Source organism: Ctenopharyngodon idella, chromosome 7 (assembly GCF_019924925.1).
Source record: "Ctenopharyngodon idella isolate HZGC_01 chromosome 7, HZGC01, whole genome shotgun sequence".
In the NCBI taxonomy this organism is placed as follows: Eukaryota; Metazoa; Chordata; class Actinopteri; order Cypriniformes; family Xenocyprididae; genus Ctenopharyngodon; species Ctenopharyngodon idella.
Window position 1 is genome coordinate 37,248,208 of NC_067226.1, and position 25,175 is coordinate 37,273,382.

The window sequence follows — 25,175 nt, forward strand, 5'->3', positions numbered from 1 at the left end:
CCGAAATCACATACTTCTCTACTATATAGTAGGTGAAAAACAGCATGTGACAATAGCAGTATGTCCAAATTCACAGTACTCATAAAAGAGTAGGCAAAAAGTACCCGGATGACCTACTTCTTCCACCGGCGAGATTCTGAAGTGTACATGCGATGGACACTTTACTATCCCATGAGGCCACTGGAGAGGATTTGTGAATGGCAGTGAAGCGATGTAACTGACGCTGGTAGGTCACATGATAAGGGCATCATGGCGAATGTCCAGATTACATTCATACTATACACATTCATACTATATAGAACATACTTTTTTTAGCAGTCGTGAAGTAATTACTTATTCAAAATAAGTACCTACTCAAGAGAGTATGCGATTTCAGACACAGCCCCCAAGTTACAACACTCCCCAGTCTCCCCTACACGCGTTTTTCAACACATATGTACTTGCTAGGGTGTTGCATAATAATGCACTAGCGACAATCCAGAACACCCTAGCAACCACATAGCCACAACACTCACAGGTCCTTCAGACAATTTACCAATCTAGATACTAGCTTTGTCATGACATCATCTCAACAGCTCATGTTCCTTAAGCACATATCTCCACCTGATTCTCGTCTTGTGTAATTAAGCCATTTTGGTCGTTAAATTCCTTTTGGTGGTGACGAACGAGCGTTGTGTGGAAACAGGCAGGATTGTGAGTCAGTGCAGGATCACAGGCGTATCTTCATTCTGACAGCAGAGAAGATCAGATCCGCCGCTCAGACGAAAGCCAGCACTGATGAATACGACGAGTCTTTCAGAAGTGTGTTATTTTTACCTGTCAGGTGTGTATCGCTGTATTTCATTTGAGTCAGTTTCAGAGATTCTGACAGCTGCTTCCTGCTCGCACAATGTCAAGTTCTCCAGCACAGAGCTATGCGTGCGCGCGTGTGTGTATGTACATCTTTCAGGCCCTTGTTAGCCGCTTTCCCACATCAGTTTGCAACTTTCCTCTGGCTGTTTTGAGTTGTTTTTTGAGTTCATCTGCTGATTGGTGTTTGACTGTTAGAGGAATTGTATGTCGGTCAGAGTCTCGTCAGAAACTTTGACTATTGTCATAAGGTCTGGTCCACATATTCTGGCCAAGCGCACACTACAACGCTCGCAGACACTGCCGTACTGAACTACAACATGCATGCTAACAGATTTCAAAACTGTTTGAAGATACAGTATTATCAACTTTACCATTTTGTGCAAATGAGCATTAATGCATTCATTCATTCAAACAATATATGAACCTGGCAAACTTTGTCATAGACATTTTCCTTTTGTCAAAGTGAAAAAAAGAAAGAAATATTTTTTTTGTTGTTGTTATGGTCATTTGTTTGTTACTTGTTTGTTTGTACTGAGATAAATTAGAAATTTTTGGCTTTTTAATGTTTACCACTAGAAAATAACAAAATAACACAAACCAGGAATGTAAACTGTTTTTAGGCTTTCCTAATATACCTTAATATATAATGGATGTAAAATAAAACAGCTTATGTAATATTAGTTTGGGCTTCTGAGGTTAAGAATCAATATTGTCGTAACCCCTTAACTGTCACCGTCCTGCCTGCGGGACGTTTGCCATTATAAACTTAAAACAATAATATCTTAGTCTAAACCTAAAATAATATTGACAAACTATAAATCATTTGAAAGCTTACAAATTGTAGTTTTCATATTTTCTGATTTTCAAGACAAATGACAGAGGAAAAGTAATTTATTAATTTGCAACAACAATATTTTCAGACTCACAAGGCATGTTCAGACATTTATTTTGAAATAGCAATGAAAATGAAAAAGCTTGTTCATTTTGCATGTCTTTTATGTGTTTGTTAAGGGTTGAATTCAAACCAAATACTGCCGTTCTGCCCATACTACTTATGAATAGGATGTCAGTTTCATAAATTGTATGAACATTATGGAAATAAATGGTTCAGGTCACTCAAACCATAGTCTATATGGAAATGGAAGAGCCCTTATGTGGTCACCAATGGAGTCTGGATGTTATCTAGTGGAGAAGTTTGGTACTGCGCCCAAACAAAATCTTACTGAAGGCTCAATTTTTGAGATATCATCCTAAAATTTGAAACACAACTTGATTAGATTTAAGATTTTGGCTTTGATTTTCTTTATTTTATACATTTCTATATTTTATATAAATTATAAGAAATCATATTCTTACATTTTCCCAAACTAAAACTTCAGTAACTATTTTTTTTTTTTTCACTTTCATATTTTTTCTTTCACTACTAAAATAATCTACCAAGTGTCCCCTTTATAAGGAGACCAAACTTAAGTCTGTGCTTAAAAGTAGATTTAAAACAATTTAAAGGGTTAGTTCATCCAAAAATGAAAATTCTGTCATTAATTACTCACCCTCATGCTGTTCCACACCCGTAAGACCTTCGTTAATCTTCGGAACACAAATTAAGATATTTTTGTTGAAATCCGATGGCTCACTGAGGCCTTCATAGCCAGCAATGACATTTCCTCTCTCAAGATCCATTAATGTACTAAAAACACATTTAAATCAGTTCATGTGAGTACAGTGGTTCAATACTAATATTATAAAGCGACGAGAATATTTTTGTTGTGCCAAAAAACAAAAACAAAATAAGGACTTATATAGTGATGGCTGATTTTAAAACACTGCTTCAGGAAGCTTCGGAGCATAATGAATCAGCGTATCGAATTTGGATCGCGTGTCATGTTAACATGAACTAATAATGAAAAAAATACTTTTAAAGCATTTATTAATTTTAGTGAATGTTAAAATTAACATTAATTATTAACTAATAAATTTTTATTAACTAACATTAACGAAGGTTAATAAATGTTGTAAGAATATACTGCTCATTGTTAGTTATTGTTAACTAATGTAGTTAACTAATGTTAAAAAGGAAACCTTGTTGTAAAGTGTTACCAAGAAAAGAAAAGAAGTGCTCTGACCTCAGATCTGCTCTGCTCCAGTGAGATTCCATCTTTCAGACCGTCAGCTGTATCTTCACTCCTATGTTGTTATACACTGTAAAACTGCAGTATTTATTCAGATTTACACTTGTATGTAGAGTATATTGCGCATATTAGTGTAAATCTGCAGTGATATTTTGCATGTTTTAATGTAACACGTGCAAAACTCAAAGTAAAAAAGTAGTCATGAATATAAATAGTTTTCATATTAAAAATTGTGTTTATTGTGTGTGTGTGTGTGTGTGTGTGTGTGTGTGCGTTTTGACTATACTTGCGAGGACCAAATGTCCTCACTTATATTGTGAAATACTTTCACAACCCACTAGTGAGGACATTTGACTGGTCCTTACTATTTAAAAAGGCTTATAAATAAAACAAAAGAAGTTTTTACTTAAATCTAGTGTTTTGCACGTTTCTGTGATGGGTAGGTTTAGGAGTAGGGGTTGGGTTAGGTGATAGAAAATATAATTAACCTGATATAAAATTGTGTGTGTGCGTGTGCATGTGCGTGTGTGTGTGTGTGTGTGTGTGTGTGTGTGTGTGTGTGTGTTTGGTTTGATGGATGTCAGCTGTTTGAGACCAGTAGCTGAAAATTTTGTTGACCAAAAAAAAATGACTGATGTTAATTAAACAGAAAAAATGCCAGACATGATTAATATTCTGCTGTAGCTAACAACGCTAAAAGAGAATTTTGATGTATTAGTACACACACACACACACACACACACACTTGTGCCATTTAAACCACATCTATGGATGAAAAGATTCTCACCGTCGGTGCTGATTTCTGCTTTGCCATTTTTATTTTTTATTTCATTTCTCATCTTTATTTGCTTACCATATTAAGCTCTCACTTCTGTTAGACGTTTCCAGCCAAAGAACTCATTACATCTGCAGCAAAGTGTGTGTGTGTAGTCCTGGTAAACCCTACGTTGTGGGGACCAAATGTCCCCAAAAGGATAGTAGTACCAGAAATTTTTGACCTTATGGGGATGTTTTTGGTCCCCTGAGGAAAACAGCTTATAAATCATACTACATAAATGATGTTTTTTGAAAATGGGGGGGAAAAAAAAGTTTTTTGAGAGGGTTGTGTTTAGGGGTAGGGTTAGGTGATAGAATATACAGTTTGTACAGTATAAACCTCATTATGTCTGTGGAAAGTCACCATAAAACATGGAAACCCAACATGTGTAATAAATAATAACTTAGTATGATTTATAAGTTACCCCATAAGAACAAAATTTACTGGTATTACTGTACTTGTGGGGACATTTGGTCCCCATAATGTAGAGAATACAAGACACATGCACACACACACACACACACACACACACACACACACACACACACACACGCACAACACTGGAGTGAATTTCTCCAGCGGCTCCAGACTGTCCAGTCATTTATTAGACGTGATCAATTATTAATCGAGCTGTTTAAAGGAGCTGCTTAGTTTCACACTTCCAAACAGAAATCACTGTCTCCATATTGTGTCACATTAGCAGACGTAATATATTATCACGAAGATAAATAAATACTTAGTCTTCCACAAAACAAGATGGAGTTACAGTATTGTTCTACATTACAGTGTAGTGTGAAATCAAGCGTTTGCATAAACACACACATATGTTTATATAGCTGATTGCGACAAAGACAATATTCAAATTCAGTAACATACATACATACATACACACTTGTTTATTTATGTATTTACCTCAGGCCCAAAATATCAGACCATAACTATCATAGACATTTGGGAAGCACCACAGGAGAAACCCTCCAATGTAAGGTTTAGTGATCAATAAATATGAATGTTTTACTGCTCAGTTCTATCACCTCTAATCTTAAGCTGTGCTTAGAAACTTACAAAATATCAATAATTATTTATCACTTCACTACTAAACCTAAACTTAACATTGTAAAGCGCTGCATTGCATTTACATGTATATTTTTAATAGAAATAATTTCTGGTACTTCTGGTTTTAGTTTGCTTTGTAATCACACGTCAAATAATAATAATAATAATAATAATAATAATAATAATAATAATAATAATAATGTGTGAGATTATTATTGTTATTAATAATAATGATAATTTCTCTTTCAAAACATGTTTAGTGTCAACAGTCACATTATGATCTTTTGAATGAGTTTGAATGTGCAAAAATGTCTAAACAAAGACCTTTATTAGCAAATATTGTGTGTAGTCAATATATATGTATTTGATCTGCAAAAAACTTTTTTTTTCCCCCTCATAATATGTTACTTTCAATACTTATAATGTCATACTCTCAAATGTGATGTCAGAAACATTGCAAGATAGCAGGATTGAACAGAAACTGAGGGACAAAGACACATTCAGGAACAAGAACAAATGCTGGACTTGATTTTGTCCATGGCAGTACAGCTCCTAAACGGAAATTTAGGTAGGGCAGATTCTGGGTCTTAGCGCTAGTTTATAATAAACATACATATTTGTAAGCTTTATATTCTAATCGCTGAACACATACAGAACACTTTTGGCAGAGGTCTAACGTCCTTGCGTTATTCATCCTGAGAATTGTGCTCTAATGTTGATTGATACACATGCATAGTATGCTATCTTAGTATTGCCTTAATGTAGTATTTTTGCCTCCGAATGTTGTTTTAGAATGTTACAAGTTGTGGAAGAATTATGGTGAGGAAAAGAAAGTCATTTCTATTCTCAGAACAAACATAAAACAAACACAACAGAAATGTATAAAGGCTATTCACATTAGCATTAAACTTTCATTAGTTTTTCAAAGTTTAGACATTAGTTTAAACTTTCATTCATTTGATATGAAGAACAGAAATGCCAACTTGTTATTAACCTGCAGACTAATATACACATAGCTGAAGGGGATTGATATCGTCTTAGTCTGGAACGGTGTTTACCTAAGGAAACGTGAAAATAAGTGGGGTAATCTGAAATCTGCCCAGTGGCTCTCAATTAGATTGCGCTGCAGTTCCATTTTTCACCACAGATTTACATTGGAAAATTAATAATAATACAGTAATGCAAATACAGTAAACCTGCTGCTATCTGTTAAACAACAAAAGAAAAAGAGAAAATTACTCACTGCTCTTGACTGATTTTTTTTTTTTTTTAGCTTTATTATGAATAAATGTGTATTTAATTCATGTGAAGACTGTTTTAGTTTTACATTTGATTAATCTGTTTCTGTCTTGTTTCTTACTTGAATGCTACTGTTAAATAGGTCTAATGTAGTCCTACCTGAAAAACTTATAGCACTGTTTATTTCATTTGTATCTATGTTTTATTGTATTTGTCCTATTCTTTGTAGTTCTTATTTTTAATAACAAAGATAAATTAAAATTGTGTGTTTTTGTTTACCTGTATGTTCTTGATGTTAAGTTTTAGGTTAAAATAACTACATATTTCCAAGTTGAGCTAAGAGTGTTGGTTATTTAAATATTGGCATTGCATTTTTTTGTTTGTTTACATTGATGCTAAAATAACTTTGTCAGATTTGTGACATTACTTTTTATGTAATGCTAAAACACTGCTGTTCACTTTCAGAAGTTGTAGAGATGCTTTCTTTTCCCAGAAAGAATGTGAAACATATATATTGGGTTTACACAGGTTTGTTTTGCTATCTTAGTGAGGACATTCCATAGGCATAATGGTTTTTAAACTGTATATTCTATCCCCCTACACTACCCCTACTCCTAAACCTACCCATCACAGAAAGCATACTGCATTTTTACATTTTTAATAAAACATTGTTTAGTATGTTTTTAAAGCTATTTTAAATATGAGGACTCATGAAATGTCCTCATATTTCATGTTTACGTCGTAATACCAATGTAATACCCATGTCATACAAATTTGTGTCTTCATAAATCACAAAAACGTGCACACACGGACACACACACACACATTTTGATTATGTACTTATCCATTTCATTGTGAGTGAGATTCCACCCACACGCTCTTCTGACTGTCACGTCTCATAGTCGTGTCGCATCTGGTGTGGACAGACAAATTGCTTGTCGCTGGAATCTTATAGCATTGTGTCTGTAACGGTGTTACAGTACAATTTATTATTGATTCAGTTTATATAGATGTCTTTGTTTTCGATGAATGTTTTGGTGGGCCTCTGCCCATCTGTTCTTACAGACGAGCCGTGGCTGGTCCATGGGGAATTGATTGGATGGTTGGATTGTTGTGGTTTGCTATTGGTGGTGACAGGTTGTCCTGCCCTCACGCCATCAGAGAAGAGAAGAGATGTCCTTGCAAGAGGAGGGGAAGTTATTTTGATTAAAAATTATGCAGAACATGAATAAAAACATAATGATGTGCACAGATGAATCATACACTGCAATATTTCATAAAAAATTAGAATGGTACATTTTGACTTTTGACTTTAAATTTTAAAAGTTCAGTGTCCTGTTAATCTGTAATAGCTAAATGAGGTGGCAGTGATGACTGACACAATTACTGACCTCAACTCAGACTAACAGCCTTTGGTTCTTCACAAGTGAATAAAGATATTATTGAGTCTCTTTGGGCCATTTTTGCTTTTGAGGACAAGTTGTTCTTTGAGTTGTTTTTAATGAGGCAACTTTTTACAATTTCATCCCCACAAGTATAGCTGGGTCATAAACACACACACACACACACACACACACACACACACACACACACACACACACACACACACACACACACACACACACACAAAACACACACACTGATCCATAAGCAGGTGAAATGGGCAGCAGAAGTAAGAGAATCGCAGGCCTTTTCCTCCACACTCATTTATTAACGCTGATAGTTTGACTTGACTCTTTTTGCTTACATGTATTTTCCAGCAGTTCTGTGCGAGAGGAAATATAAGCTTTATGTTTACCGAGTCTCATTTGGATAATGTGTCATATAAATGCTAAGCTCAGGGATTTCGGCTTCTCTGCTGTATTAATGTTTGATCCATTTCTTACTGTGTTTATGAAGTTCTGCGCCATTTTAAACATGATGCAAATGAACAGCAGCAGAATATTACTTCTGAAATTCTCTTTTTATTATTTAGTCTCTCTCTCTCTCTCTCTCTCTCTCTCTCTCTCTCTCTCTCTCTCTCTCTCTCTCTCTCTTATTTTTATTGTCGTTTGGAGTTGGTCCAACAGCTATCTTGGCTCTATACGGTTAAAGGCAGCTGGTTTAGTTAACGGTCTGCTGGTCAGGTTAAAGTGAAACATGCGCTGAGGGAATGCTCACTGTCACATGCTAATTGAAACACAATCACAGCAGACGTGCACTTAATCGGCGCTAGATGAGACTCACATCCAAACGGCGCTAAGCGTAACGTGACTGCACTCAGATTATTGTTCTGAAGTGATGCGTGTTCAATAATCTCTTTACAGTTCAAATGAATGTACAATTCTAGAAGAATGATTAATTGAAAAACATCCCAAATTGATTGTGGTAATTGTGCTGCTAACTAAGTGTAAAGATGGAAGAGTCAAGAGTCTATTTTGCAAAAAAAAAAAAAAAAACCTCTTTATAATAATACATTAGCATTACTTTGTAAACTGCATGTGATCAGCTAAAGAAGACCTGTTTTTCCCCATTCAGTATTAGTAAGCAACAACAACAGTAAAATGATGCTGATTATTTATATTTACTGTTTTCTTTTATTATCATTAAAATTATAAAAATCAATGTAAAATAAAAATGAGTAAATAATAATAATATGATTGTTGTTATTATTATAATTATTATCATTATTAGTTTATTACGTTACAACAGTACAATTACTAATATTTATGCCTGTCTCAATTTCTTCATTTTCAAATGTTAAATCATCAAGCTTTAACTTTGGCGGGAAAACCTCTCTTTTGTTGATGACATGGTTTATAAACAGATTTATATATTTTCATTACAAATTTCAGATTTTTAATCAGTCGCTCTGAGACATTAAAAACACTGGATCATGAGCTGTGCACATGTGAATGCATTTAAAAAAAAAAAAAAAAATACTGAATCAGATCAATATTACTTCAATTTGATTAAATTGCGTATCAAACAATACTCTTCAGAATTTGCAAAAATTCACTAAACCCATTAAACTGCAAATCAAATTGATTTAATGCCAGCCCTTAAAATTAACATCCCTATTTAGAAATGAATTCATAGGACATGTGTGTAATGGGATTATAGTTCAGAGAGATTAATAGATAAATTAATAAGTGCTTTTAGAAGAGCTCACTGGTAATCAGTAACAGTATATTTTTGGGGTTTCTTCACGATCATTCGTTCTAGATTGTTCTGCCTGTATGGGTGATTTATTCATGAAATATTATAAAATAAGTTTTTTTTTTTTTTTTTAAGTTAGTTTTATAGCAAAATGTAATTTTTCTCTACTAAAATAGAATTTTTCCATACAATCTGACAATCAACAATCGTAAAGTAAATTTAAAGTAAGTCTGGTTTTTCTAAATTTTGGTTGGTTCAGTAAATTATCTACAATGAATGCTCAGTCAGATGTATTTGTGTGCACGTGTGTTTGTGTTATACAGATCTTATGTTTGTTTCATGTATTGGTGTAAATCTAAGGCAGTGTGCTGGCGTTCATTGCAGGTGTTTGTTTAGAGGTCACAGATAAAATAATTCAGAAAGGAGCTTCACATGAAGGTGAGAATGAGAAATGAGGATTTTCTTTTTCTTTTGAGTGTGTTTTTTAAGGGATAATCTGATTATGGAATCTTTGTTCTTGAGCTCCGGTGTCTCTGTGGAACCTTCAAACATGAGTGACATGAAGAAAAATCTCACATTTATTTTTCACTAGCACCTGAATGAATACATATTACTCTCTCTCTCACACACACACAAACACACACACACATACAGATTTAACAGGATAGACTTGGATTTGACTTTATTTTTTTACTGGTAGATTTTGCCTTTGTAATAGTTTTAGCTAACAGTAATAGCCCTTTAAAGACACCTGAACTAATGCATGAATGTGAAGGATTTTCTCTCAGGATGTCATTACAGTGAAGCTGCTCTCTGGCCTCCTTACATAATGAGTCTAGAGTGACCTATTAAATATCTTGTCATACACACACAAACACATTCACTCACTCTCATTGTATTTAAGTCTAGTTTCCTCTTGCTGTCATTCTTAAGAATTGAACTGTGGCATCTCAAAATGAGACCTAAATCGAGCTCAAAATTAATAGTTAGAGCAATGAAAGTCTCCCAGAGTCTCTGACAAATATTAATGTAACTTGAGCAAATGCCGAAACAGAGAGAAAGATAAATGAGGTTTTGTAGGTTTAGGAGGGTTTGTGTTCTTACAGTCTGTGGTCATTATTCACAATATTCCCTTGTTTACTTGCTCATTTGCTGACATTTCTTTCTTTTTCTTCCTCTCTTTATTTGCTTGCAGATGTGACCAAGAGTTTTCAGAAAGGTAAGACATGCTCTTTGTTACATTCATTCAGATGAATATGAATGACATAAACATTAAACACTAATTGCCGTTGAGTGCTACACAGGGATGCCACTTAGCAATGGCAAAATGTGATTTTTTTTTTCTTTTTTCTTTTTCATGTTTCTTTTTCAAATGTTGCTCCTCAAAGCTGCTTCTGAACAGTGAAATAGCAAAAATATATGTTTTAATTAATTTAATTAAGCTATAATTAAAAACATTTATATTAGGTGTCTTTAACTTCTATGTGCTAAAATTGAAATCAATAATTTGATACAATTTTTGATTTAAGTATAGTAGTTAAGGAAACCTAATATAGAGTGTGACAAAAATAAATAAATAAATAAATAAATAAATAAATGTGTATATGCTTATGTAGGAAACTTTTTCCTCGTCGAAGCAGAGACCAGGAGACATTGGGATAGCTTTCAAGCAGAAGTTACTCTTTATTGAGAAACGCGCTGTGCGTCGCTGTAGTCATCCAAGTCTAACTAAGGCAGTGTACATTGTAGTTTATTTACATTTTAGGAGGCAGTGCTTAGGGATAGAGATAAAGCACCTGGCTGACGACCTTAAACAAAACATGCAAATGAAGTATTCAGGTATAGGAACCCGCCCCAGACTCTAGAGTGTCGCAAGTCCTAATCCAATCAGCATAACTATTCAATAAATGGGACAGGGGCTCCAAGAGCCATTAAAGACAAAAGGTGAGAATCTCAGTAATCTGACTCATTAGACATACAATAAAGAGAACAGGAACTGGCAGAAAACTCTTGCTGGAAACTTTGCTTAACAGAATCATTCATCTGATGTCATCATCTTTACCTTAAAATGCTAAATACAATGTACTTCACCTTAGTATTTCATGTGATGTTATGTCAGGATCAGCAGATCTTAAACAGATTCTTAAATTTGTAATCCCAAACTTATCTAGATAGATTTTCACAATAGTCTCAGGCTTATGTAGAAGCATTTTACCTGGCCATATTGCCACCTTTACGTCAGTAGTATGGTTAGATATGTTTTTTTCATTTCCTATCACCCAAAGAAATATTTAATTAATAAATAAATAAATAATTAAAATAAACAAATAAATAAATACATAATAAAAAAAACAAAAACAAATAAATAACGGAAACCTGTGTGAGTGTGGTTCAGGTATACCCTACATTATGGGGACAAAACATCCTCACAAAGATGGCAATATCTGAAATCCTTGACATTTTTTGATTTCCATGAGGAAAACTGTTTATAAATCATACTAAGTGATACTAAGTGGTACTAAGTTTTTTTTTTTAAATGTAAAAATGCAGAAAGCTTTCTGTGATAGGTAGGTTTAGGGGTAGTGTAGGGGGATAGAATATACAGTTTGTACAGTAAAATAAAGCAATAAGCCCCAAGAAGCCATGTTTACAGTGAATTTATAACAGCTAAAGGGGCGTTGTTATAAATTCACTGTAAACCACAGCTTCACAAGGCTTATTGCTTTTATAAAACGGTTATTCCATATATACAAATATTAAAGCAAATATATAATATACACATATACAATGCAACTTTCATGAAGTAAATTCACTAAAAGCCTTCCTTCCGATGGAAAAAATAGTCCCTGACCGTGAACAGCAACAAAATGCGTCATCTCATGGAGATCAACTAAAAACATATTAGGAAAAGTCAGATGGTGGCAAAGACTGTTTGAGTGAGTCACATACCTGTCAACACTTCCGTTTTTCCTGGGAATCTCCCATATTTAACACCCATCTCCCGCCTCCCTCCCATTTTGTTATTTCTCCTGGGAAACTCCCATAATTTGTATGGCCCAAACCTCGTTATATGAATAATCACATCAATATATTATTCCAAAGTTGTGAAGTTGCCAGATCTTGTATGAAACGCATTCTACTCAAACAATCGACACATCATACAAATTTCAACCTATTTGTGACCTCAACCTGGCAACCTACAACTCAGTTGTGCTGTTGATATCTGCGCAGGTAGTAGACACGGAAAGTTGAATCAAGCATCACTGGTAGAAATGAGAGGAGAAGACTCTGTGGTGTTCCGGTAATAGCATTTCGAAGCCATATTGAAAAGTGTGTCGCACTGATTTTAATATCAGACACGGTGGGAAAAATGATGTTACTCAGCACATTAAATCACAACAGCACAATCGCGCAGCGGAGGCACAGAATGGCACACCGGCCATTTCAACCTTCAATGTAATGTTAATGTACAAAGTTTAATACATGAAATACATGTGTTTTTGTTACATGATCCAAAGTTACATGCACCACCGTTTTTAACTGCTGTGCAGTGTTTCTATTTACGTAATAAAATTTGTAATAATAATAAAAATAAATATAAAGAAACATGAATAAGCCATAATACCCCCACCCCACCCCGGTCAGAGGTCTCCTGGATTTTGGTACCCAAATGTTGACAGGTATGGTGAGTCAGTCTGTAGCGAAGACTTTTATTTTGAAAGCTGTCAGTGTCAGGGCACGGGAAAACTCCTTAACTGTTAAAAGAACAAGATATCGCAGCTGACATTCAAACTTATTTTGTTTTATATATATATATATTTATATATGAACATGACTGACCTGAAGGAAAATTCTATATAGATGCAGGTAATACAAGCTTCAGTGTACAGTATCAATGAGAACAAGCATATGTTTACATTGCTAAGGGTGTTGTGCAGTGATACATAAAACCGTTGGGTGAAGCGGCCATAGCCATGTTTTATCGTGAATACAACACAGCTATTGAACAATCAGAATCAAAGACTGAAACTAACAGTTTTATAAAAATCATTATGTCTATGAAATATCCCCTGAAAACATGAAAACCCAACAAGCGTGTGTGTTGATGATCCCATGTGGGACAAACACAAACTCTGTTCTTTCCCTGCTGGCGTTTTGCAGCTCTGTGCTGTGAATGTGAATTTTATTCAAATGTAAATATATACAAAACAATTATTAAATTGTAAATGAATCTTTATTTTCCTAGTCAAATATGGCTAGGAAATACAGTTTATTAATCAAAAGAATGATTTCTCTTTGGAGTATGTGGATATTTGGGCATGTTAAATGTGGAATTATTTTGATGTGTCAGAGATGGATGCAGTGTCTCACATTACAAACAAAAGCACTTCTGCTCTGTGCAGTATTTACATGTGCCTGCAGTAAGAGCTTTTTTCACCTGTACGTGTGAACGTGCGCTCTGTGTGCGGCCATCATGCCTGGCTGAACAGGAAGTCTGGAGTGACTCTGGGGTCATGGGACGGATCAGGCTGGAGATACTGCCAGCCTCTAGAGCCCCTTTGTGTTCCAGTTGCTCGACTCTCCACAAAAAAAATCAATCTGCAAACTTTCTCCAACCACCATTACAGATCCGGATCAGTGACCTATTTACAGCTCAACACCTGCTGGAAACAAAATGGTGCCGAAGTTTCCAGAGAGCGTGGAGGGGAATCTCTCTCTTTCTCTCTCTCTCTCTCTGTGTGTGTGTGTGTGTGTGTGTTTGTTTGGACACAGAGCCCAGAAGCACACTGGGGTGACAGAGAGAGAATCAGAGGAGAGGAGAGGAGAGGAGAGGAGAGGAGGGGAGAGGAGAGAGGGCAGTGAAACCCCTGGATGGAGTGAATAATAAGGGCCCATGGGAGAAGAACAGATGGACGTTTAGAGAAAGGGAGAGAGAAAAGAAAGAATGAGAGGGAAGATTGTCAGACGTGATGCCAAGACTCTGTAGGGGACACACACATACTCAATGCTCATTAGTGTGGCATGATTCTGAAGTTTGGTGGGAATTTCAGAAGGTTAAAGATGACATCATACAGTTTACTGTTTCTATTAGATTTTTAAAGACTAGATAAGGGTAGATCAGGGACAGCACTCTGAACACACAAAGGCAAAACAATAGAGAAATTACTGTATTTGGCATTTGCCTGTGTGAGGTCAAACTCAAGATGATTCTGTTCTGAGATCAGATCTGAGCTGGTTCTGTTCTGAGATCAGACCTGAAATGATTTTGTTCTGAGATCAAACCTGAACTGATTCTGTTCTATAATCAGTTTTGAGCTAATTATGTTCTGAAATCAAACCTGAACTGATTCTGTTCTGTGATCAGTCTTGAGCTAATTATGTTCTGAGATCAGAGCTGAACTGAATCTGTTCTGAGGTCAGACCTGAGGTGATTCTGTTCTGAGATCAGACCCAAAGTGATTACGTGAGATCAGACCAGAAACTGATTCTGTTCTGAGATCAGATCTGAGGTAATATGAGATCAGACCTGAGCTGAGCTAAGCTGATTCTGTTCTGAGATCAGAACTGAACTGATTCTTTTCTGTGATCAGTCTTGAGCTGATTCTGTTCAGAGGTCAGGTCTGAGTCGATTCTGTTCTGAGATCAGATTTGAACTGATTCTGTTCTGAGATCAGACCTGATCTGACTCTGTTCTGTGATCTGAGCTGAAATGATTCTGTTCTGAGATCAGACCTGAGGTGATTCTACTTTTGAGTTCTGAGATCAGATCTTATACATTTGCATCTATATTTATGCATATCAGATCATGCATTCCCCCGGGAATTAAACCCGTGACCTTCACAATACTAACGTCATGCTCTTCAGTTTAGGGTATAGGAATTAAATGGTTCCTCTGGGATCTGAGATCAGATTGGAGGTGGTTCCTCTTAAGGTATCAGCCCTCAGGTGGTTCTGGCAGTGAGAGTGGGGTGTGTGAAGTATTATCACATTACTGCAGTATAAATTTGTTTCCAACCTATAATCGCAGAAACATCTATTTGGCCACATTGTGGGAGACAATTATGATAAATTACTACGTTGATATGAGGGACCTTATAGGATTTGATTAGACACTTGAAAGAGAACAGAATGTGTATATTTAACCAATTGTGAAGCTACTCTTAGAAATATCCTGCAGTTCAGTTTTCACTACAAAGAGAGAGAGAGAGAGAGAGGGAGAGAGGGAGAGGGAGGGAGGGTTTGGTCTCCAGGGTCCAGGCCTCTTCCTTTTGTCTCTATTTTTAGAAGCTGTAGAAACTTGTGGAAATGTGAATTGAAGCTGTTTTCTGTAACCTGCTCTCTGCGCAGCTCATGTTATCAGCCGTTTTAGGGGAACTAAGACGTTTCTCCTCATTTCTCTGGTAATTAATGAAGACTGGTCAGAGTGATTTGAGGAAACACTGGTCTCACAAGGATTTAAACATTTAATTACATAATCACAAAAGCTAATAATGGAGTGTATAGGCCAAGTAAGATTGCACAAGCTGGTCAGCATGTTAAGCTGCTCCAGAGTGCTGAAATATCATACCAAAGGCCACCATTTCTGAAATTAACACCAGGGATATTTCTAGGCCAGCTGTAAGAAATGCACATCACTGGAATTCAGTGGTGGACAGTAACGTAACGGAAAGTATTTTTACTTCATTACAGTGCTTAAGTACATTTTCAAGTATCTGTACTTTTTTTTTTTTTTTTTTTTTTTTTTTTGGGTGGGGGGACTTTTACTTTACTACATTCTAAAGCATAATATCATACTTTCTACTCCACTAAATTCCATAAAAAAAAAAAAAAAAAACATATTCCTTGTTATTTCGAGCTGAAGAAATCACCCCCTTTGACACACAAGAGTGATGTCTGATTTGTGAGCTGATTCTTCTCAATTAACCTCTTGAATTGGTTCACAAATTGCACTGAAAGATTCATTTGTGAATCGGATTGATCCGATTGTAGCTGCTATTGAATCAACAACTCACTGATTCAATGATCCGGTCAAAACGAGCCAAGAACCAGATATCGCCGGAACTTGATGGCATAGAAAGTAGGTTTCAAATGCTGAATTTTAGTACTGATTATTGTAAATGAAAACTATATTTAGGTTATGAATGTCCATTATTTGTGAAGTAAATCTGCTGTAAAAGGGCGAGCTGTTTAAGCCCATTGAAATGCTTGAACGTGGACATGTGGGCATTTTTGTCACATTTTTGTTATTTTACCTAAAATCGCCAATTAAAGCATGCATCTTCCCCTTCTGTTGTAGCAGTTAAAAAGTATATAAAACTAGGATGTTTGCACAGTGCTCCTCTTAAAATATTAACACATTTTGCCCCATGTGATGTCTTTACATTGTATTTTGATAGGCTATTTGTATCCACATATTTACTTTTAGTTTCTCCTCATTTTTAGAATTTCACTAGTTTTCACACTTTCTTTATCAGTAAGTTAAATTGAGTATATTTAGTTTTGAAGTTTAAGGTTTTGTTTGATAATAAAAAGTTTGCATATTTGAAGATCAATACATGTTATATAGTCTGCACTAATCTTTCTTTATTAGTGTTGACTAATGGCTAGTCTGACTAGTGCTGGCTAAATAAAAAAAAAAAATAAAAATAAAAAAAAAACCTTGGTTCACAGATCAGTACTTTTTATTTGTAATACTTTCCACACAGGCAGTTTGAAACACCACTGCATGTTACCTTAATTTTTAAACTAATCTTTAAATTAAATTAATCATGGCTTCTGGTAAGGGTGGCGGAGTGAACAGTTGCACAGTTGTTTTTCATCTCTCCTAGTTTACGTTTCTGTTATTTATTATCTATCTTTCCCCATTTTTCTCAAAGTCATTAGTTACTGTACTGTTAGATTATCATGATCAAGCCATCAAAGCAGAACAAGCCAGACCATTCCCGAGGTTTTACGGAAGGTTCTACTGATTCAAGACATCCTGGCCAAATTTGCCCATTGGCCTCTGTCCATCATGGCCTCCTAATCATCTCCATATACTGATTGGCTTCATCACTCTGTCTCCTCTCCACCAATAAGCTGGGGTGTGGTGGGCGTCCTGGCGCAATATGGCTGCCGTTGCATCATCCAGGTGGATGCTGCACATTGGTGGTGGTTGAGGAGATTCCCCCTTCCATATGTAAAGCGCTTTGAGTACCCATATTGAGTACCTGTATAAATGTAAGGAATTATTATTATTATTATTATTATTACCTGTATTTTCACAGGAGGCTCTACTTAAACACATTGCCAAAGTTGTTGCAGAAAAAAGTCGGTGCAGGCAAAAGGTGCTGAATGACTCTTTTGCTTAGCTGGAGTCCAGGCTGGCTGTGAAAGTTGACAGTATCATCAAACGTATTGATCAAGGCGCTGCCTTCACCGACTCCCTCGTGAAATGCCAGGACTTTTTTTTTTTCTTGTTTTAAGCATAAACTTGCTCATTTCTTAATTTTAATTTTGATTTTTTTTTTTTTTTTTTTTCCCAGAAAGCAACACTTAATATCTTAAATAATTTTGCTTCTCAAGTAAATGTATCTTGTAAATCTTTTAAATCAAGTAAATCTTTATGTAAAGAATAGATATTTTAATAGTTTAGATATTTGTACTTGAAAACAAGACAAAAATACTGAGGAAGAACGTTTTATTGCAGTGCGCACTTTCGTAATATAATTAATTATATTATTAATATTATACATTTATTATATGCAATTTATTCTAATCATGTTTTATAATGGTTTTAACACAGATAACACAGTGAGCTTTGATCTATTGAAGTCTTGATAGAGTTAATGAGTGTCAATTATGAACCAAAAACTAACCTAGTGTCACACAATAGCAATGGATCTGAGAAAAGCCTCACTGTGTGTGCGGACTTCAGGTCACTGGATTATAACCTCACCTCATAAAATCTGCCTCACTAGAGGTCTGCACTGATCCACAGCAGGCTATTCAGACATGCTTTAGTGTGTTACATAATACAGTATCCTGGTACTAGTGAAGTTTTCTCATCAGAAGAAAGCTAATGTGCTCTAGATTGCATTACTGCTCCAATTTTAGCTCTGCTAACATGCCTTGGACAAAAAATAGAATGCATTACCAATGCTGACATATGAGAACTTATTACACTGGTACATTATTAGACATGCATGATGCTGTTCTTTAAGAGATCTGTGTTGATACGCTGTGCTAATGTGTGTTAAGCTGCTCTAGAGGTCTGTGCTGTAACAGTTTAATTACATTTCACTTACTCGCTTTATGATGCTTTATGGGTGCATACTCACACTGGGGAATAAGGTTAAGAGCGCCATCTGCGGCTGCTGAAGGTAATTCAGCAGAAATGTTCACTACATACTGTAGATAGAGATAGATGGATGGCATTGGATGTTAAATCCTAAATGAATGTGTAAAATATTCCTCTAATTGCCATCCTTTCAAAAAGCCTTCAGTGATATAATCCTATTTCTTTCTATATGTGAGACTGCTGATTTTTTTATTCTGATTTTGTCTTGAATGTCATTTATTGAGTGTGGCTTTAATGATCCAAAGCTCTGGGCAGCTTTTAAAAGATCTGAAGAGAAACTCTGCCTGTTTGCTGCCAGTAATTGGAAACTCTGCATTGAAGTTTGTGTGTGTGTGTGTGTGTGTGTGTGTGTATGAGAGAGAGAAAGAGAGAGAGAAAGAGAGAGAGAGAGAGAGAGAGAGCTGAGAATGTCTTACTGTATATGCTATGTGTTAAATGTGTTGGACTGCTATTTAGATTCATATGACTAAAGTGGGCACAGGATCGTATTATTATTATTCCAAAGATCTGTGTTTACATACATATAAATTTGTGTCTTTTCTGGCTTTTTCTTTTTTTTTTACTTTAATGGTGAAGCAAACACACCATAAAAGTGGTCCATATGACTCAATTCGTCTTGACCTTGATAACAACTTAAATGTCCATCAGCTTCTCACACAAAACTACTGTATGACATGGAATATATTACACATAAAAAGGTAGAGCTCTTTTATGATGCTTTTATGTTGCTTTTGATTCGTTTTGAAGTTTGAAAGCTTCAGTAGAAGAAAGAAAGTCATACAGGTTTGGAGCGACATGAAGGTGAGCAAATGACGACGAAGCGTTATTTTTGGGTGGATTAGCCCTTTAATTAAAGAGCTGTTTCTAGATTCAGTCAGTGAACTGGGGAAAGGTCATTTGTTTGCAATGACACTTTTTGACAGAATTCGTCTATTCTCAAATTCTATTGAATAAGACAAAACCAACGTGATCTCATGAGAATACGTGTGTATTTTTACGTAAATTGTGGTTCTACCACACATACATTTACTTAAGTTTGAGCATACACACAAAAACGTACAATATTGATGTATTTATAGCACTAAAACGTAAAATACTTGCGTATTGACAACACTAAAACGTAAATTATTTACATATCCAAGTGTGAATGTGTATGAATTCCTATGTATTAATATTAAAATCATGGCATTGTTTTGATTCTGTTGTATTCAATTGTCACATCAAGACGTTTAGTTGCATTTATTAAATGCAGTTTACTCATCTACTTATTATGAAATAACGTCTTAGGTTACGCTTGTTACCATGGTTCCCTGAGAATAGGGAACGAGACACTGTATAAAACACGCTAGGGGAACGCCTCCGCGTGAACCGGTGTCTGAAACACATATCCAATCTTGGCAACATTATATTGACCGGCGACAGCCCATTACATCATCACAATGTGACCCGATAGTATATAAGGGGTGCCCAGATAACATGTCATCCACTTATCGTCTGAAGGGACTGTAAGCAGGCGGGCCCTGATGCATGGCAAAGAGACGCAGCGTCTCGTTCCCTGTTCTCAGGGAACCATGGTTACATGCGTAACCTGAGACGTTCCCTTTCGGAAGGGAACTCAATGCTGCGTAAAACATGCTAGGAGAACGATACACCCACACCGCCATGCTGAGGGGAGTGCATGCCAACGCAGTGGCAGTGACAACTGTCAGAATCCGGCAAATTCAAATGAAACTCCAGACCCACTCACCCTACGGATCACATCTGGGCTGTCAGTGACAGCGCTCCCAGCCGTCAAAGCCTCAGCTATAGACCTAAAAGCGGCCTTCATATTTACATATGAAGGCCTGCCAAGGCCACACAAAGGCCTGGAACCAACAGATTAGAAAGGGCACAAAGGATTCAGCGTGTGCTCTTACCACACACATGGATTTTATAAAGAGCACAAAGCACTCTGCGCATGCTCTTACCATACACATGGAATTAGAAAGGGCAAAGGCACCCCTTTTACCATGCACACGGATTTTAGAAAGGGCACGAAGCACTTAGCGCGTGCCCTCTTCTCCACAACATTTTACTTCATACAGAAGGGGTTCCTTTAAGGGAGCGTGGCTAGGGGCCCGACGGACCCCAAGCCAGTCACTTCTCAGGGGACACGGTCACCCTGAATACCGCCAGGGAGGCTGACCCAGTTACTAGCTGTACTAGTAACTTAATCTGCCTACCACCTGTCTGGTTCTACAGAAACAGAGTCTCCGATGCAGAAGTCACATGAAGAGGCATCCAGAAAGAGGGACTGTGAAAAGGGCTGTAACCAACTCAGACCGGATCTTAGAGATGGGCATCCTGAAAAGCAGGACTCAGCAAAGCGCTACCGACCCTTGCAATTGAGGGGAGTATATCTGCTCGATCCTAGGATCTACAAAGCACCTATGTTTCAAGGCGCTAAGGAGGCTGTGCACTCTAACAAATAGGGACCCGCGTGAGGGGAATGCACACAGCCTAGGGGCTGATCTAATCGGGAGGCCTCAAGGGAAGCCTTTGACCTATGACCACCTTAGAGAGCTAAGTACTCAAATCTACTCTCAGAATGAGAGGAGTCCCAAGTTCGACCTATGAGGTCGACCAGGCTATAGGCTAGGACAACGAAGGTGAACAGAATTAGCCAAGTCAGCGAGACGTAATAACATGCAGTCTCAGGAAGGCCAGATTAAAAGGCCAGATTGAAAGGCCAGCCATCACATTGCCAGCAAGCAGAGTACTTTTTTACACCCTTTTTACAAACATGCGGCAACATACCCTGAGGTGGCCCACTTGGGCCTGCTACTCTAGATGAACATGGCCATCAGCTCGTGACACCCACTAACAATAAGACCTTGCTGACCAATACCCAACTGCAGGGGACTCGCATCAGGGCGGCCTACAGTGGCCAGCTACCTGGTATCAAGTCTTAACTGACAGAGAAAATACCCGCATCGTAGGAATTTTGGTTCCAGGGGACCCTAAGGTCACCACCTCAAACACACTGGCTGAAAAAGGTTGATGCTAGCTGCCATGTACCCGCTTAACGGGGTCAGGTCCTCAGGGAGGCCTGTAAAGGCCAACAACCTGATAGCTAGTTGTCTGAGGCCTGCAACACTGGGGCTCGCCCACATGGAGGCCTACTAATACGCAGGGAGGCCTGTTAGGGCCAACTACATGATAGCAAGACTAGCTAGCTGTCCAAAGGCCTGCAACCCTGGGGTTCACCCACAGGAAGGCCTGCTAATACACAGAGAAGCCCGCTAGGGCCATCCATCTAATAGCAGACTCGCTAGCTGACCAAAGCATCTCTTTTTATTTTTTGCTGACAGTTACCCACATTGCTAGGGACTCGCCATAGAGAGGCCTGCTAAGGCCTACTATCTGAAAGCAAACCTACGTGCTTCTACCAGAGAACCCATGCTGCTGGGAACTAGCCTCCAAGGTGGCCCGCTAGGGCCAGCTACCTGGCAGCCAGTTCAACACGGCTAAATTCAGCAACATTGATGGAGCACATCTCCAGGGAGGCCCGTCTAAGGCCAACGACCTGATAGCAAGACGTTGCTCTAAATACCCATAGGGGACTCGCCTGCAGGGGCCTACTGAGGCCACAACCAGCGGCAAGTCTTGCTGCTTGCACACTACTGGGGACTCACTCGCAAGAGGCCTGTTAAGGCCTGCTTGTCTAACAGCAAGTCTAGCTAGCTGCTAAACACTCCTCAAGAGACTGGGGCTATCTAACAGGAAGACCTACCAGGGCCTGACTACCTGCCAAACGCCTCTGCTAGCTGTCGCAAGACCCAAAGTGCTGGTGACAACTCACAAGGAGGCCTATTAGGACCAACTATTCGGAGCATGTCTTATTGCTACCACATCCACACTGATGAGGGCTCACCACAGAGTGGCCTGCTAATGCCTACTATCTGATAAAATACCCCAAAGCTACCAGAAACCCATTTCATGGGGGCTGTACACAGGGAGGCTTGCTAAGGCCACTACCTGACAGCACATATGCTGGCTGCTAGGAGCCCAACATGGTGGGGACTCTGAAGGGAGGTCTGTAAAGCCTACTGCCCTATAGCAAGTCTAGTAGCAAAGATAGTGAATAAACAGCGCCTAAGCCTGGGACCTATCACATTGCTCACAAGCAGTGTACTCAGTAAAAAGCACCTTTCACCCTCTAAGTGAAGGGAGTACAAAATACGCCAGATGCCCTGCAGGAGGCCCATTTGGGCTAACTACTCCAGGCGAATACAGGCGTCAGCTCGTGGCAATGCTCGGGCTACAAGGGAGCGTACTAAATGACCAGCCTCCCGAAATGAAGGTCAAATACTGCTCAACCTGAGCCACAACGGTGAAGGGCAGACAAAAACCAGAGCTATAAGCCAAGGACTCATATAAAACCTTGTATTTAACAAGGGAGTATGGTTCGCATGACCCTGAGAATGCTACAGGGTGAAGGCATACCATAGCGACTCCAAACGCGAACAGTATCTGCGCTCAGCCCTAGGGGAATGGGGGCCTGTTTTCTAGAAACGGCCACACAAGATCAACCCAACGCTTGAATGTCAGTTTAGCGGGCTTAGAAGAGTCAAGCTAGGTCCTAACAGTAACTAGCTTCTGAAAAGCAGGGCCAAAACAAAGAGCAATTATTTCTATTTGCAAAGAAAAAAGGCCTAAACCGCCTATTCTGTCTCTACACCAGCCTGCATTAAAAAACCCCACTGCAGGAGGGGGCGGGCCTTGGCCGAACGACTCTCACTGAGAGGAGGCCAGCGGTAGGGATGCACCAATGCATAGCAGACTGCCCAAAATTCCTAGCACTAGGCCTAGGCCAGCTATCAAGGCGGCCCTAATGAGGGCCAGCCCAAAGCATAGATCTACCTGGCGCTCTACAGAGCAGCAGCCTCACAGAATAACTCTCACCAAGGAGAGGAGGCACAATCACTAGCTGAAACTGCTGAGGTGGCAGTTCAAAAGTCCTTTAAAACCTTAGCCATCCTAGATAATGTAGGAATGATGCTAACCAGGTAACAATGTCAGGCGGCCCCGATGGCCGACGCTAGACATTTAATCTATCTGAAGTCAAGCGCTTATCTCAGTATACAAAAACCAGTTTGTAAAAAAGGAGACAAACTACTCTAATCTGAGGTGGCTACCAAGGCGGCCAGCAGAGGGCCAGCCTGCAACAGAGCAGCGGCTTCAGATCTACCCCAAATATAATTAATTTGGAGGAAGCCAGCTTACTCTCCAAAGAGAACATAAAGAGTAGCAGTCTCGCCAGAGAGCCCATATTATTTTTATTTATTTGCAACCGGCAAGACCAATCTCTTAAAACATATATGCATCTATGTATATGTATGTATGTATGTATATGTATGTATGTATGTATGTGTATATATATATATATATATATATATATATATATATATATATATATAGCCACAGGCCTGATGTAAGAAGCGCCTGGGGTTGAAGAACGGAGCCTTCTGGTCCCGTCCACGGCCCTCGGGTCGAGATGGGCGAAGCCCAACCTGTCTGGTTAAGGACTCAGACCTAGCAGCATGCACGTCTTGAATGCCGCTGGTCTAAGTCACTCAGCAGTTCAGCCTGGTGCGTCTGCCACACAGCCATTGTGTGCAGAGCAGCACCAGCTTGACCCGCTGCTGCGTATGCCCCGCCATCTAAGCGAGATAAGAGGCTTAGATGGCAGAGTCTGAGCTTTCAGTGGCCCTGTCCCAAATGGCACACTTCTATGCACTTTCGGTCTTGTGGACTTACAATGGCTGCCGAGTGCGCGTGTCCGTTAAGTCCACGAGACCGTAGGGTGTCCCATTTGTCAATTTTAGGCTGCTCGTGAGCGCCCCCTTTGCGCCGATATGCGCCCTCGATGCGCACTTTTGCTGAGCCCGCACTGGTGCGAGCTCTGTGGCAGACTTCTTCCCGACAGTCAAAGCGACGTTACGTCACGAAAGTGCGGACTCATAGGAAGGCCGTGAGTGTTTAGGGTGCCATTTGGGACAGGGCCAGTGTCAATGTCCACTCCCTTAATTATTTTTTGCAAGAAAAGTGCTGAGTAATAAGCAAGGACACGGATCCACACACTTAATAATCCTCTCTGTGCATTTCATTTTGCCAGATCAGACAGTCCCTGAAGACGATTAGAGGATGACATGTTATCTGGGCACCCCTTATATACTATCGGGTCGCAGTGTGGTGATGTCATGGGCTGTCGCTGGTCAATGTGATATTGCCAAGATTGGATATGTGTTTCAGACACCGGTTCACATGGAGGCATTCCCCTAGCGTGTTTTACGCAGCGTTGAGTTCCCTTTCGAAAGGGAACATTTCTTGTGACTTGTGCTGCAGCCTGCAAACTCGTTTCGGAGGATTACATAATGTTAAACAAGACTACACTTTAAAACCTTAAAATAAATAACATTTCTGTAATTGTTTAACTATTTTGTAATATTTAGTTTGTTTGCTGTGCGACACAAAAGGCATTTTCTCCTATGCACGAACTGACAAGACAACCATAAGACACAACATAAATTCACAAATTACATCAATTTTATTTGTTTGCTGT

General features: G+C 38.4%; 1 protein-coding gene across 47 annotated transcripts in view; it reads left to right on the forward strand.

Moving 5' to 3' along the window:
• LOC127516487 (receptor-type tyrosine-protein phosphatase delta) overlaps positions 1–25,175 on the forward strand; it is a 456,273-nt gene that overhangs the window by 77,687 nt on the left and 353,411 nt on the right. For all 47 annotated transcript variants that reach the window (XM_051901159.1, XM_051901162.1, XM_051901178.1 and 44 more), the window contains exon 3: positions 10,427–10,450. The gene's annotated coding sequence lies outside the window, so the exon portion shown is untranslated. The remainder of the gene's footprint in view (positions 1–10,426; positions 10,451–25,175) is intronic.